Raw genomic sequence first — 15100 nt, 5'->3', positions numbered from 1 at the left:
GCGCAGGCTAGTGGTAATAAATCAGTTGCCACTGTCAGTTCAGTCTTTCATGTTCTTGAGAATACACGAGATTTATCACTGAGGAATTGCAGAATAATGGCAGTGTGTGAAAACAAAGTCCACCAGGGAGATGTACTACATCATTTGGATTTAGCGCTGCCATCTGCTTAATAGTGTTGAGAAGACTAAAGCGGTGCTTATGATCAGCCATTCAGAGCAGCGACAGATGCTGCAGAGCACACGGGGAAATGTAGAGGATGCGACAGGGTTTCCAGAAAGTTGGGGTGTTGCTTATCAAACCCCAATTTTAAGCCTTCACTATAAAATTTTAAGGTCTGTTAGATAAAGCAATCCACTCTGACTCTCCCCATGTTTCCTTTCGTCATGTTTCACACATCCTTAAAATGTATTTTTGTTGATTTTTAGAAGAATTTTCCTGACAAATCCTGTATAGATTTAAATTATGATGTGATTTAGTTTAAAAGACTGTGGGCTATAAAACCAGACACACCTGGATTTGAACCCCAGCTCCATCACATCCTTAGCTGCGTGATTTTGGCCACGTTATTCAGCTTGTTCCAGCCTGTTCTCATCTGTGAAATGATGACAATATCTGACTTACAGACTGTAGTTAGATGGAATGGCAGCTGCGATGTAAAGAGCAAAAGTTCAGTCAGCTCACTAACGTCAGACACGCTGAGCACCACACAGCCTTATGGCAAGAGGGTACAGTTATTATCCCATTTTATAGATGAGGAAATTGAGTCACAGGCTTTGTGGGACATGGAAAGTAAGTGCTGGAGCTGGCGTGTGAGGCCAGACGGTCTGAGCACTCTGCTCTCCTGCCTCTCTGTGCACCTGTGGTTGTTCGGAGTGTAGTCACTGCATCTAGAAACTGGTACAGTCTTTTTCTGAGGAAGACTCCTGTCAGTAAAATCCCAGCAAATAAACAATCTGAATAAAATTATATATATATATATATATATATATATATATATATATATATATGATTCCCCATTTGTGAAATAGGTATTGAAGGCTTCATTTAATTTAGATTGTTTAGAATCGTAACATGTTTGGAAGCACAGACTTGAGGTCAAAGCTTGAAGTTACTTGTGAAGAATGATTTATAATAGAGAACGTCAGGGTGCTTGAATTTCTCAGAATCTAGTCAAACCTCATTTACTGGACTCATGACTTTAGCAGCTGAAATAATTCAGACCTGGTATAGATTGTATTTTCCGCCTCTATTTGTCATCATGAAGGGATATGTTCCTTTTGGAAAGTAATTTACAAGTGTTCATCAGGAACCTCAGAAGTGCTTGCAATCTTTGACTCAATATTTGCACAGTACATGCCTGAACTTACTATACAGTGAGTGTCTGACAGTGTAAGTAAGTATGTTTAACAGCTCTTTAAAAGGGGCACCTGGGTGGCTCAGTTGGTTAAGCGACTGCCTTCGGCTCAGGTCATGATCCTGGAGACCCGGGATCGAGTCCCGCATCGGGCTCCCTGCTCGGCAGGGGAGTCTGCCTCTCCCTCTGACCCTCCCCCGCTCTCATGCTCTCTCTCTCTCTCTGTCATTCTCTCTCTCTTAAATAAATAAATAACAAATTAAAAAAAAAAAAGCTCTTTAGAAAGAATAAACAATTTTGGCAAAATTCAGGGAAAGAGATACGACATTTTAGATATGGGAAAGAAACCTATCTGTATCACCTTGGCCAAAGTAACAGAGCTAAAGCAGCGCCTTACTGAAGGCCGAGTCAGGCCTTGGTCAGTGAGGGTGGAGGGCCAGTCTCCTGGATTTGAATCACGGCTTGGCACTGGCCAGCCGTGCAGCTGAGGTCCCGTTACTGAACCTGCCCTTCAGGTTCCGCATCTGGAAACCACGGGTGATGATAACAGTAAGCACCTCATAGGATTGTTGCGAAGTTAAATGAGTTAATATACAGAAAGCTCTTTGAACAGTTCTGGCACATTGTAAATGTTGTCATTAGCCATCATTACTGTAATTATCTAAAATCCTTGGGGCTAAGAGTCTTAGATTCAGAATTTTTGAATTTGGGAAGACAGTATGGTTACATACCGTATGTTATACAACTCCAGTAGGTCTGCTTGTGCTTCCCCGGCATAGTGACTACCCCTTGGATTATTTGAAGTTTATGATCAAGGAAAATGTGATTACAGAGAGATGAGAAGCATGTATGGCAATTGAAAAGGAGATTTCTGAGGAGGGGCATGATGTTCAGCCTTGGCAATTTGTGATCTTACCAATAGAACAATATTGTTAGTGCTAGCAATTAATTTTTAAACAGGATGGACTAAAGGATTGGGAGAGGACCTTCCCGTCCAGTAGGAGCCATTATGGCAGCCAGGTCACTCTTGATTTTGATTTTTGTCTGTAGCCTCACGTTGGGTCACCCACAGATGGTCTAACCTTATATTGAATTGTGAGTAATTCGCTCGATTACTCATGAAGTAGATGTCAAAGCGTAGTATGAGAGTATATTTAATTCCTTCGTGGCTCCTTCCATTATTTCTTCACACATACCTTTTAAAGGCATTGTGGTTATATATTTCTGTGAAAATTACACATGCATGTTTCTTTTTTAGACTTTTCCAAGATGGCACAAACAGGATGATTTGCTTTTCTTTACATCTTCTTCCTTGACAAATTGCTTGCAGTGGAGCGGCAGTTCCCTGAATCAGTGGTTTTGCCATCCAGCAATCTTCCCCGACCCGCTCCTCACGGCACGTTCCCTTCCTTCCATGTGCTGTCAGGCACTGAGCTGGTCTTCTGTGTTTTCAAAATACTCTCATCGCCTCCATTCTCTAGTAGTACCTACTAGACTACTGAGACTCTGTCTCTTTTTTTTACAGAGAGCCTCTCAGTAGCAGGGACCCTTTGTTTTCGTCTTTCTGTCCCATATCTCGTGGTCAGAGAAGTGATCTATCTGTGGTTTTCAGTTAAATGGATAACACTTAAGTCTATATCTGTTTTAAAAGTTTCTTTCCTGGAAACACAGTAGAAAGTCTGATCGCATCGGAAGTCTCCTGTGAAAATGCATGTTGTCTGCACTCTGGCTGTGTAGAAATATCACTGATACAGCCTTAAAAAATAACACGAAGCAGGTGCCCAAACCAATCTTCTGTTTATTATTTTTAATCTGGATTTTGGTGTAGCACAGCTATCTTAAAGTTTTTAAACTCTACAGATAATTTCGTTGGGCAGCCAACATTGAGAGCTATCCTTGACTAGCAAGCATTCTATAATGAGGTGTTGTATATAAAGCACTTTTCGCAGTGCCTAGCAGATGTTGCTAAGTAAATGTTTCCCGAAGAAATGCAGTATTGGAATTTCTGTAATGGCTTCCATTCATTTGTTCAGCAAACAACTATTGAGTACCTACCGTGTTCCTAGAACTATCCCGGGTGCTTGATAAGTATCCATGAACAAAAAAAGGTAAAGATGGTGCCCTTGTAGACCTTAAATTCTAGTGCTACTCATGTTTACACATGGCAGTCATGCCCAGCTTCATGGAGGAGATGATCAAAGACTTGAAGGAGGTAACAGAGTTTGCCCGAGGGGCCATCTGTGGCAGCAGCAATCTGTGCAAAAGACCTCTGATGGGGTCTGTCCCGTGTCGTCTGGTATCTTTAAAGTCCGTCGGCTTCCATTCCAGTCTGTAATTTTAACTTTTTTAATAGGAAACTTCAAATTTCCCTTTGGAATAAAATATTTTTGAATAATTTGGAACAAAGTGTTTTAATTAACTGTCCAAGAATATGTTGTAATAATTCTTCCTGTCTGTTAGTCTCAGTATGATTGAAGGAGCTTGCGGACTTAAAACTATGAAGATACAGGAGACTGTTACCTTGGCCGGTGACAGCTTTGGTTTGCAGGATAATGGCTCTCAGAAATACCCACATCCTCGTCCCCAGGGCCTATGGTTATGTTACCCTACATGGCAGAAGGGACTTAGCAGATGTGATTAAGGATCTTGAGATGGGGAGATTATCCCTCATGATCATAATTGCAAATGCCTTTACCAAAATATATTAGCAAATCAAAAATCAGTTACCTTATCATGACCAAATAGAGTTTCTCTCAGCAATGCAAGATTTATATAATACATGAAAGTAAATCCATGTAATTCACCACATTAACTAAATGGAGAAGAATCATATGATCATTTCCATAAATGCAGGAAAAATGTTTGACAGAATTTAATGTATATATATATTTTTTAAAAGATTTTATTTATTTATTTGAGAGAGAGAGAATGAGAGACAGAGAGCACGAGAGGGAAGAGGGCAGAGGGCAGAGGGAGAAGCAGAGCCCCTGCTGAGCAGGGAGCCCGATGCGGGACTCGATCCCGGGACTCCAGGATCATGACCTGAGCCGAAGGCAGTCGCTTAACCAACTGAGCCACCCAGGTGCCCAGAATTTAATGTATATTGATGATTAATAATAAATAGAGGTCTGAGCAAACTGGAAGTAATGGGACAGTTTTCCCCTGCTTGACAGAAGACATCTGTGAGAACACACACACACACACACACACACATCCTTAAGCTAACATCATTCTTCACTGAAACATTCCATGCTTTCCTGCTAAGACGGGCGACAAAGCAGGTTTGCCCACACTCCGCTTGCACTCAGCGTTGTACTGAGAGGCCTGATCTGTGCAGGAAGGTGAGTGAAAAAGAACAATAGGCATACAGATTGAAAGTAAACGGTCTTTGGGGCGCCTGGGTGGCTCAGATGGTTAAGCGTCTGCCTTCGGCTCAGGTCATGATCCCAGGGTCCTGGGATCGAGTCCCGCATCGGGCTCCCTGCTCCTTGGGAGCCTGCTTCTCCCTCTGCCTTTCTCTCTCGCTCTGTCTCTCATGAATAAAAAAAAAAAAAAGAAAGAAAAAGAAAGTAAACGGTCTTTATTCACTGATAACATGATCAGGTAGTTGAAAATCCTAAGGGACCCACTAAAAAACGACTCAAACTAATCAGGCAGTTTGTCAGTTGTAATGCATTCAGTATACAAGCCCTGTATTTCCACGGACTAGCAGTTAGCAAGTGGAAGGCAACTCCCCCAGAGAGACCATGTGCAATAGTATCAAAAAACATAAAATACTTAGGGATCATTTTTAAACAGTCTTATTGACATATATTTTACATGCTGTAACATTCACCATATAAGTTAAAAATTTATTACTTTTAGTACATTTACAAAGTTATGTGACTCTCACCATAGTCCTATTTGGGAACTTTTTTGTTGTTGTTTTTCATCACTGTAATAAATTCCCTCATCTCTGTTACAGTTAATCCTTTTCCTAGCCCCAACCCCAGCCCACCATTAATCTCATTTTTGTTTTTACAGATTTCCCATTTTCTGAGCATTCATTTAGATGGGATCAAAATATATGACTTTTTACATCGGTATTTTACATCGGTATTTTTCTTAGCATTATGTTTTTGAGGTCCATCCCCATCATAGCATTTATCGGTATTTTATTCCTGTTTTATTACCAAATGGTATTCCATTTATGAATATATGGCATTTTGTTTATGCTTTTACTAGGTGACTGACTGTTTTCACTTCTTAGCTCTTATGAATGATGCTACTGTGAACGTTTATGTGCTAGTCTGTTGAGCTTTTGTTTTCATCTCCCTTGAGTAGAGATCTAGGAGTGGAATTGCTGACTCAAGTGGTAATTTTATGTTTGACTTTTTAAGAAACTGCCCAACTGCTTTTTCAAGGTGATTCTACCATTTTAAATTTCCACCAGTGATGTGTGAGGATTCTTAAGGATAATTATAACAAAAATGTGCAAGATCTCTATACTGACAATTGTTAATAAAACACTGCTTATAGAAAGTAACGAAGGCCAAACTAAATGGTGATATATACCCCATGTTTTTGCATTGGAAGACTCAATACTGAGAAAGACGTTGATTCCCTGAAATTATCTGTAAGTTCAGTATAATAAACCCCTGCTGGTTTTTTTGTTTTGGTCTGGTTTGGTTTGGGTTTTTTTGTTTGTTTCTTTCTTTTTGATACCAAATGATAAGGTGGTTCTAAAATATATGAAATTCAGAGGACCTAGAATAGCCAAAGCAGTCTTAATAATGAAGAACAAGTTTGGAATACTAACTTTTCCGATGTCTAAAACCCAGTAGTGAAGCCATTGTGGTTCTGTGGAAGTATGGAGAATAGGCCAGTGAATATCCAGAAATGGACCCACACATAATTGCTTTCAAGGGCACCAAAGCAATTCAGAGGGTAAAGAATTGTCTTTTCAGTAAGTAATGCTATCACAATTAGATATTTGTGTGGGTGGGGATAGCTTTGATTTCACACACACACACACACACACACACGCACACACACACCTCATACCACTTACAAATGTCAATTTGAGACAGTTCGAGATTTCAGGTTAAAGTTAAATTTATAAAGCTTGTAGAAGAAAATATTGAAACAATAGAAATCAAGAAAAGATTTAGAAATTTTACTTTATCAAAATTTCAAACATCTTCTAATCAGAGGACATCATTAGAAAATAAATAAGCCACAGTCAGGGAAAACATCTTTGCAACACATATATCTGGCAAAGGACTTTTGTCTATATGATAGAAAGAAACTTTATAACTCATCAAGAACAACATAACCCAATTTTTATAATAGGCGAAAACCTAGATCAGAAATTTCACAAAAGTATATATTCAAATGGCCATGAAAAATATGGAGAAGTGCTCAGAGTCATGGGTCATCAAGAAAATGCAAATGCAGATTAAAACCTCAGTGGGATACCACTACATTCCGACACTCACACTAGAATGGCTAAAATAAAAATCCTTGACAGCATCCCATGTTGACAAGGTTATAGGGCAACTAGAACTCATACATGTATGAAACAGCACAACAATGAGAAGTTTGGCAGTTTCTTTAAAAATGTTGAACATATATGTACCCTATATACCAGTAATTCTACTCCTAATAATTTTATCCCAGCAAAATAAGAATATGTATCCAGAAAAAGCTTTAGGTAACAATGTTCAAAGTGACTTTATTTTTGAGAGCCAGAACCTGGAAACAGCCCAGATGTCCTTCCACGGAGGAATAAACTCTCTTTAGACCATGGAACGCTGCTCAGCAATGAAAATGAATGGAATCATGGTGGCTGCAGTAACATCAATGAAAACTAAGAAAACTTGTAAAAAGTACTTGCTACAAAGCTGCCAGTCTGAGTTGGTGTTTAGTCGTCATCTACTTAACTGTCGCTGATAATAGATGGCCGTTTTACCAGGCATCTGGCAAACCAGAACAGAGAGAAGGGGGCAGGCCAGTCGAACAGTCCGGTCAAGGGCACTGACTTGGTGTGTGCTGGTAATAAGTAGTCCTCGGCGAGGCTCAGGCCTCGAGTGCCTCAGGAGGGTGCAGAAAGTGTCCAGAGAAAGATCAGTAGAGGCCAGTTTGTGGCGAACCTGAATACCAGGCTCGAGGATTTGACACGATTTTTGGACTCTTTTAGACCAAGGTGTTCTGCATGCCCACCACCACCATGCTGGTCCAAGCTCACTTCGTCTTCCTTGCTTCTAGAATACCAGTAGCCTTTTTAAAACAGAATAGGTATTTGATTTGAATTTTTTAATGTTGGATTTGAATTTAAATACAATTTATGCATGGGTAGTGTACTTGAAATGATCTTAGTTCTACTTATTTGTAGAATGAGACTGAATAATTTGATATGCACATTGATTCAAGTTAGTGTCTACCAGATTGTCCAGAAACACTGAAAACCATTTGCTGGTGCTACTTGTCTCACAAGGATGCTGACAATCCCATAAAAAGTCAATGAGGCTCCTTCCACACTGACATAATATTTCACATGCATAGATACTGCTAATCACAATCAAATTTCTTTAAAAGTAATGGATAATGGCTTTGATATCCCACTATCAAATGTATCGGAAATCTCTTCCAAAAGATACCTCCATAGAGCAGATGAAGGCACTGGCTGCAAAAACAAATTCAAGATCCCATGAACAATTCCATTAACAAATGATGCCATGAAATACTGTAAACTGCTCATAAAATGTTGATAGACCATTTTGAATGCGATGGAAAGAGCCAGAGGAACCAGTACTGAAAGATTATGTGCCTTGGCACACAATGTAGTTGGACATGGGTCTTCACAGATACAAGTAAATAGGCTCATAAACCCAACCTTCATTTTGTTCTCTGTCCAAAAAATCTTCTTATATTTTTTAAACTTGTAGGTACTTACTTCATTCTTTGGAAATTACTTCTCAGCAACCTTCCCAACCTCGTCACTTGGGGACCCATCCCTGACCCTTTGCCTTCACAGGGCTCCCCGCAAAAACTCCCATCTGTCGTGACAGTTATGTTCTGTTACATTCTAATACACAATCTTGATGCTTCGTACAGAGAATTCGCATTAAAATTTCTTGGGGTGTCTAGTGCTGATGTATGTACATAATTGATAACCATTTTTATATCCTCTTTTGCCAGAAAAATGTTATAAAAAACAGATCTGTTTCCTTGTGTTTTTTTTTCATAAGAAATCTTAGTCCTAAATGTTAGTGTTTCTGTGAAATTAATTCATTGTTGCAGTTAACAGCTATAGTACAAATACTGAAGTGTGAGTCAAAAGACAGGTCTAACTTGGAATCCCAGCTCTGTCCTCTGTTGTGTGAATTGAGCAAGCCAACAGTAAGCCTTATGAAACCTTATATTTAATTAATAAAGTGAGTGGACAAAATAGTACTTACCTTCTGGAAAGTTAAATAAGATTATGAAATTGTGGAGTACTGTGCAAACAGAGGGAAACTATGAGCTGTTGGGTTATTTTTGTTGTTAGATTTCTGTCACTGAAGGTGAGGTCCTATCTTTCTAAGCAGAAATAAATTATGTAACATCAAAATAAGAACTCTGAGAAAAATAATACTTGTTTAGAAAGAACCTCTACTTTGATAATATTAATAACAACTATCCTTGAGTTATGTATGTACTACATTATTTTATATGAACTTCACGACAATTTTAAAATTAGTTTTGGGTTTTTTTTTTTAAGATTTTTATTTATTTATTAGAGAGAGAGAAAGCACAAACAGGGGGAGGGACAGAGGGAGAGGAAGGAGACTCACTGCTGAGCAGGGAGCCCGACATGGGGCTCCTTCCCAGGACCCTGGGATCATGACCTGAGCCAAAGTCAGTTGCCTAACCGGCCAAGCCACCCAAGTGCCCCTTGACTGATTTAGTTTTAAAACCCGTCTCCAGATGAGAAAATTGGATTAACTGCCTGAGTTTATACACACGTAAATGCTGGAACCTGGCTTTTGATAATACCTTTGTTTGACTCGAAAGCCTAGTTTGTAACTATTAATTCTCGGCCGTCTTCCAGAATGACAGTAAGATGAGAAAGCTGCTTATAAATGAAAGTGTGAGTCTCTAACGAAAGTCTTAGTAGCAGTGCGTGGACATCGCAGCCCCAGCGTCAGTGTTTGGGGGGCTGTGAAACAGGCCCACAGCATCGCTAAGACTTGCTTGCATGCAAGACTGCATTGGAATAAGAAAAAAGACACAATGTGAACTAAAGATACTCTTGTAAACAAATTCTTTCCTTTTTACTCTTTACTTTTTCTTGGAATCTAATCAAAATTCATAGTTTTTTTTTTTTTTTTAATTATAGAGAACCATCTGCAACCTTTTAAGCAGGGTTTTGATAGGAAGAAGTAGCACAACAGAGGGGTTTCATGTTCAAATAAGAAAGCATAGTTGGATATTTCTGCATCAGAAAAAGATACTCAACATCCGTCATTTCGGAATTCAGTGCTCTCTATCTTTTAAGACTGGGATGAGCTCTGAATTACCCATAAACTCAAACAAATGAGAGGTATCTTTTCTCTCATGCAAGAACCTAAACAGCTGCAGGCTTTTGGGATACGTCTTTATAGCTACCAAGTACCCAGGCCTCCTCCTTCCTTGTTCCCCACCCTGTGTCCTGAGGCTCCTCCCGGTCTCGAGATGGCTGTGGAGGTTCCAACCATCACATTGGGGTTTGGGCAGAAAGGAGAGGGAGGAAGAGGAGAATGTCCATACCTCCTGGCTGGGGCAGCCTTCTGTTAGGAAACTTCCCAGAAGCTTCATTCACTCTGGGAGTTTGCTTCTACGTCACCTGCAGAAGTGCCTGAGAAAGGGAGTTTCAGGGACTGTTGGCCTTATCACTAGCACCTCACCCCCCGTCTCACAAGGAGGCTTTTGGTAAGAAAGAAAGGAAAAGTATACGCTAAACAGACAACAAATGCCTGTTGACCCTTAGCTTTTAGCAAATAAGTTAAGGTTTTTTGTTCTCTAAGACTTCTTTCTTTCTTCTGAGACATAATATATATACAGCAAAGCATGTAAATTCACACCTATCTGAAGTATATGGTTCTGTGACTGCTTACCTGTGTGTACGCCCGTGCAACCAGAAGAACATCTCCGGCACCCAAGAGGCTCTCTGCCTTCTGCTTTTGGCTCTGGGATAGCTAATCGCCATCATCTCTTGGTCTCCCAGAATGACATGGCTTTAAAAAAAAAAGTACCCAAACATATTTCCTGTTTTTCCGAAAATATGGTAAGACAGTTGTTAGATAGTGGTGAAGAGCAAGTGGTGTGGAAAGAATCTATCTGGGAGGTGACAGTAACTAGACTTACCCCTGACTCCATGGCGCTCTAGACACGTGACTTTAGAGAAGTCACTTCCTGTCTCTGACTGGCTACTTTCTCATTACCAAGCCGGATAGAATGTTGTTCTGCTTGGAATGCCTTTCTTCTCCTTGTCTGGCTCTTCTCTCAGGTGTCAACTTAGACCTTTCTTCCTCCAGGAAGCATGTTCATGTCCCCCAAGACTGATTCAGGCACTCCGCCTCTGAGTTCCTTTAGAGCTATGGGTATTTCATTTATCACATTATTCCCTTTGCCCACTTACACTGTCTGATTTGCACACCAGACTAAACGGGTTTTATCACAAAAACCAAATCGTGGGGTGTCTGGGTGTCTCACTTGGTTAAGCGTCTGCCTTCGGCTCAGCTCATGATCCTTGGGTCCTGGGATCGAGCCCTGAGTTGGGCTCTCTGCTCGGTGGGGAGTCTGTTTCTCCCTCTCCTTCTGTCCCTCCCTCTGTTCCTTCTCTTTCTCGCTCACTCACACTCTCTCTCTCTCAAATAAATAAATAAATAAATAAACAAACAAACAAACAAATAAATAAATAAATAAATAAATAAATAAATAAAATCTTTAAAAAAAAAACAACAAAAAACAAAGACCGAATCTTTTTCACTGAAGCTCCCCAATGTCTGGGACATAGTTGATGTTCCATAAATATCTGCTGAACAAATGTTCAATGAAGGTGGTATTGAATCTCAAGAATTTCTACTAAGATCATCTTTCTCAAGAGATAGTGTAACAAGTAAGAGTTTCTTCTTAAATGGTGGGTAAGTGTTACTGTTTTTAACCTAAACTTTTAAAACAAGTAATACCCAATTGTAAATTTGTTCTAAAGATGAAAGATCATTTGTGGGGAGTACCTAGCACAATAATGGCTCACAGTAGGCATCTGGTAAGTGTTGTCTGTTATTACTGTTACGTTAAATCTTTGCAGGTCTGTCCACCCAAAGGCGAGCATCAGCTAGTCCTGGTTGTTGGAGTAGGTCCTCCTGAACTCAGGCTTGCCAAGCACTTCGAGGGCACGGGCTTCCTGGCCCCTTTGTCTGTGCAAATCTCTCTTCCTGAGCCTTCTTACACAGAAGGTGGTACTCTCCAGCTCTGTGGAGAACAGAGGGAAAGAAAAAGGATTCTGAGTGTCTCACGAGAGATTAAGGTTAAACATAAAACAAGTACTTTCTGTCAGGCCTGTTCAAGTGTATTACTGTGGCAAGTTATTCAGGCTTCATTTCTGGGAAGTCTTTGAAAGTGGAGAGAGAATCATTTGTCTCAGATGATTAAGACAATTTAGCCTGAAGTCAGGGGATGGGCCACATGATCTCTCAAGGTCGGTTTCTTCCCTTTGATTCAGCAAAGTACCTGTAAGTTCCTGTACTTGGTAGTGAGGGCAAATTTAGAAGTTTCACAGTGGAGAAGTGGAACATCAGCTATAAATGGCGAAATCAGTCTCTGATTCTGTGGCGAACCTGTGTTAACATTTAAAATCTTTTTATTTGACAAACTAATTGTTACGTCTGAAATGAGGCTTTGCAAACGTAATTACAACAATAGGGTTAAGAATAATGGTCACCATTTATTTTGTACTGACGAAGTGGCAAGCCAGTGAGAAGTGTTTTGTGGACATGAACTCACTTAATTATTACTCATCCATTACCCCCCTCTCCTCAGAGACCCAGCTGCTCAGTCCCTTCCTGAGCAGCGGCTGCGAGCCAGACACTTGACTCATTCCTTCCTTCAGTGTTTTTATTGAGCACCTTTGATTTTCAGACACTTTTGCAGCTGAAACTCAGTAAGCTACCTGCCCAAGGTGATGCTCCTTCTAAATGCAAGGACAGGATTCAAAACCCAGGGAACCTTTTTAATCCCAAATCAGCACTCCCTGCATTTGCATGTAGTCCCTAAGTGATCTCTTCATCCCAGGGTTTTAAGTACCTTTTAGGTGGTGATGACTCCAGATTTCTGTCTCCCTGCAGCCTTGTCTCCTGACCGGTGGCTCCCCTTCCCAGAGGTCAGGGAGGCCTCTCGAACCTGGCGAGTCCCAGGCCTGCCTCCTGATCCCACCTGCCCTATCTGGTTAATGGAACTTTCCATCTCGCCCGGGGTGTAAAGCAGAGACGGAGGAAGGCCTTACGTGCGCGTACGACTCGGCGTGGCCGGCCTTCCTCCTGACTCGTGCACCCCCCCCCAGGCCCTCTGTGCCGAGCACACTGCCCTTCTGGCCCCCAAATGGACCAAGAGCGTGCCCACCTCCTACACCTGACAGCCCCCCCGCCTGGGATCCTGTCCCCTCGGGCGGCGGCTGCACCGCCTTCACGGCCTTCGGGACACTACTCCCAGAACACCGTGTTAAAGGGTCTCGGAGCAGGCTGTGAAGTAACAGCTCTAGTCCAGGCCTTTCTTACTCTTCTTATTCTCACCGTGTTTACATACAAACTGCTTACTGCCTGTCCCTCCCATTACAGTATAACTTTATTTATATAAACCCCACTGAGCGTGTAGCTTAGGAGGGTAGTGATTTTTTTTAATTGAGTCCGTGAGTGAAAGAAGGAGCGCAGGCCTGAAGCGCTTGGCGCACAGCATTCGCTTCAGGAAATGGCTCCCCGGCAGCGCGTGGCAGGACCCGAGAGCCGGAAGTCGAGACCCGGAAGTCGCCTGCCGGGCTGTGGCCGGGTGCCGCGCTGGCCCGCCCTCCCCGCCTGTGCGCTTGCGCACTTGGCAAGCGGGTGGGCTTCAGAGCGGAGCAGCGACGAGACTTGCGCTAAGTTGGGTGCATGGATTGTGACAATCGTGAACTATTACTAATGTCACAGTAGAATTCAGGTTGTAATAGCCTCAGTTTCACGAAGTAAGATGACTAACGCATATTTAAATATAACCACTTTCGTTGATTTTTTAAAAATTATTAGTAAAGAAGAAAAGGCTGTGTGTTCTCATCTGTCATTTTAAAATCCTGGTTGGTTTTTTTTTTAAGATTTTATTTATTTATTTGAGAGAGAGAATGAGAGAGAGAGAGAGAGAGAGCATGAGAGGGGGGAGGGTCAGAGGGAGAAGCAGACCCCCCGCCGAGCAGGGAGCCCGATGCGGGGCTCGACCCCGGGACTCCAGGATCACGACCTGAGCCGAAGGCAGTCGCTCAACCGACTGAGCCACCCAGGCGCCCTCGAATCCTGTTTTGTCTCTGAGGGGCGCCTGGGTGGCTCAGTCGGTTGAACACCTGACTTTTGGTTTGGGCTCAGGTCAGGATCTCAGGGTCGGGGGATTGAGCCTCCTGTTGGGCTACACGCTCAGTGGGGTTTCTGAGATGCTCTCAGTGTCTCTCTGTCTCCCTCCCTCCCTCTGCCCGCTGGCTCGCTCTCAAATAAATAAATCTTTAAAATCCTGTTTTGTCTCTGAAAACAATAGGAGATAAATTTTCAGTTACAATTTTTAAAATATGTTTATGGTACATCTATTTGGTATCAGCCGATTTTTAAAATGGGATTCCATTGTAAACTGAAATTTGTGTTAACTCTTAATTGTTTGAATAGGGAGCAGGAATAATTCCCCACATTGTTTTAAGCCCCATTTTCCACTTACTCTTTTTACCAAATCTTATTTCTGAGCTTAAGAAACATGGTAAAGTTATTTTTAAAGATCTTTTAATTTATTCGAGAGAGAACACCCACACGGGCAAATCGGAGGAGGGGCTGAGGGAGGGGGAGAAAAGCAGACTCCATGCTGAGCATGGAGCCCGAGGCAGGGCTCGATCTCGCGACCCTGAGATCATGAGCTGAAACCAAGATTCCAGCGCTTAACCGACTGAGCCACCCAGGTGTCTGGCAAAATCATTTTTTATATTTGCCTGTGTTTTCCCTCCCCTGTCAGTCTTGTGATGGGTCTTCTCCTGAGCAATGGAATGTCAGACAGGTTAACGATGTTAACTCTGAAAGGTCTAGAATTCCAAAAATCAGACCTTAAATTTTTGTGCTAATAGAATTACTGAACCTTCTTCTCAGAGAAAGAAGGATTCTCTGATTAAACTATAAATTATATCTGGCCATTTAAATCAAATATTTAAGTATTCCAATTACTAGCAAATGTATGTGATTTTTAATTCCTAAAGAGAATTATTTATTTCAAACCTCAGTGTCTGTTTCTGTTTTCTTACATTCTAGGCACTAAAAAGTGACATGTACCAGTGAGGGGATTGAAACGGCCCTCTTGTTAAAACTGTGCCTGATGGGTCTAGAGGCATCTACATATCTGCCTTGCTTATAAGTCCCCTGACTCTTGCCTATCTGCCCCGGAAGACCTAGGTTTTTAATCCTGGTGTATGTTAGATCTGGGGCCAGGCACTTGTGACACTGAGCTCTGTCCACCCGGCTAGCCCT

At 41.6% G+C, this 15100-nt stretch overlaps 1 protein-coding gene across 7 annotated transcripts in view; it reads left to right on the top strand.

Moving 5' to 3' along the window:
- KHDRBS3 (KH RNA binding domain containing, signal transduction associated 3) overlaps positions 1 to 15100 on the top strand; it is a 192569-nt gene that overhangs the window by 158893 nt on the left and 18576 nt on the right. The gene's annotated exons all lie outside the window — the stretch shown is intronic.

The sequence above is a fragment of the Mirounga angustirostris genome, unplaced genomic scaffold (assembly GCF_029215605.1).
Source record: "Mirounga angustirostris isolate CCGP_5_RB_7025 unplaced genomic scaffold, mMirAng1.0.hap1 SCAF_4, whole genome shotgun sequence".
In the NCBI taxonomy this organism is placed as follows: Eukaryota; Metazoa; Chordata; class Mammalia; order Carnivora; family Phocidae; genus Mirounga; species Mirounga angustirostris.
This window is presented reverse-complemented; position numbering and strand designations above follow the sequence as displayed.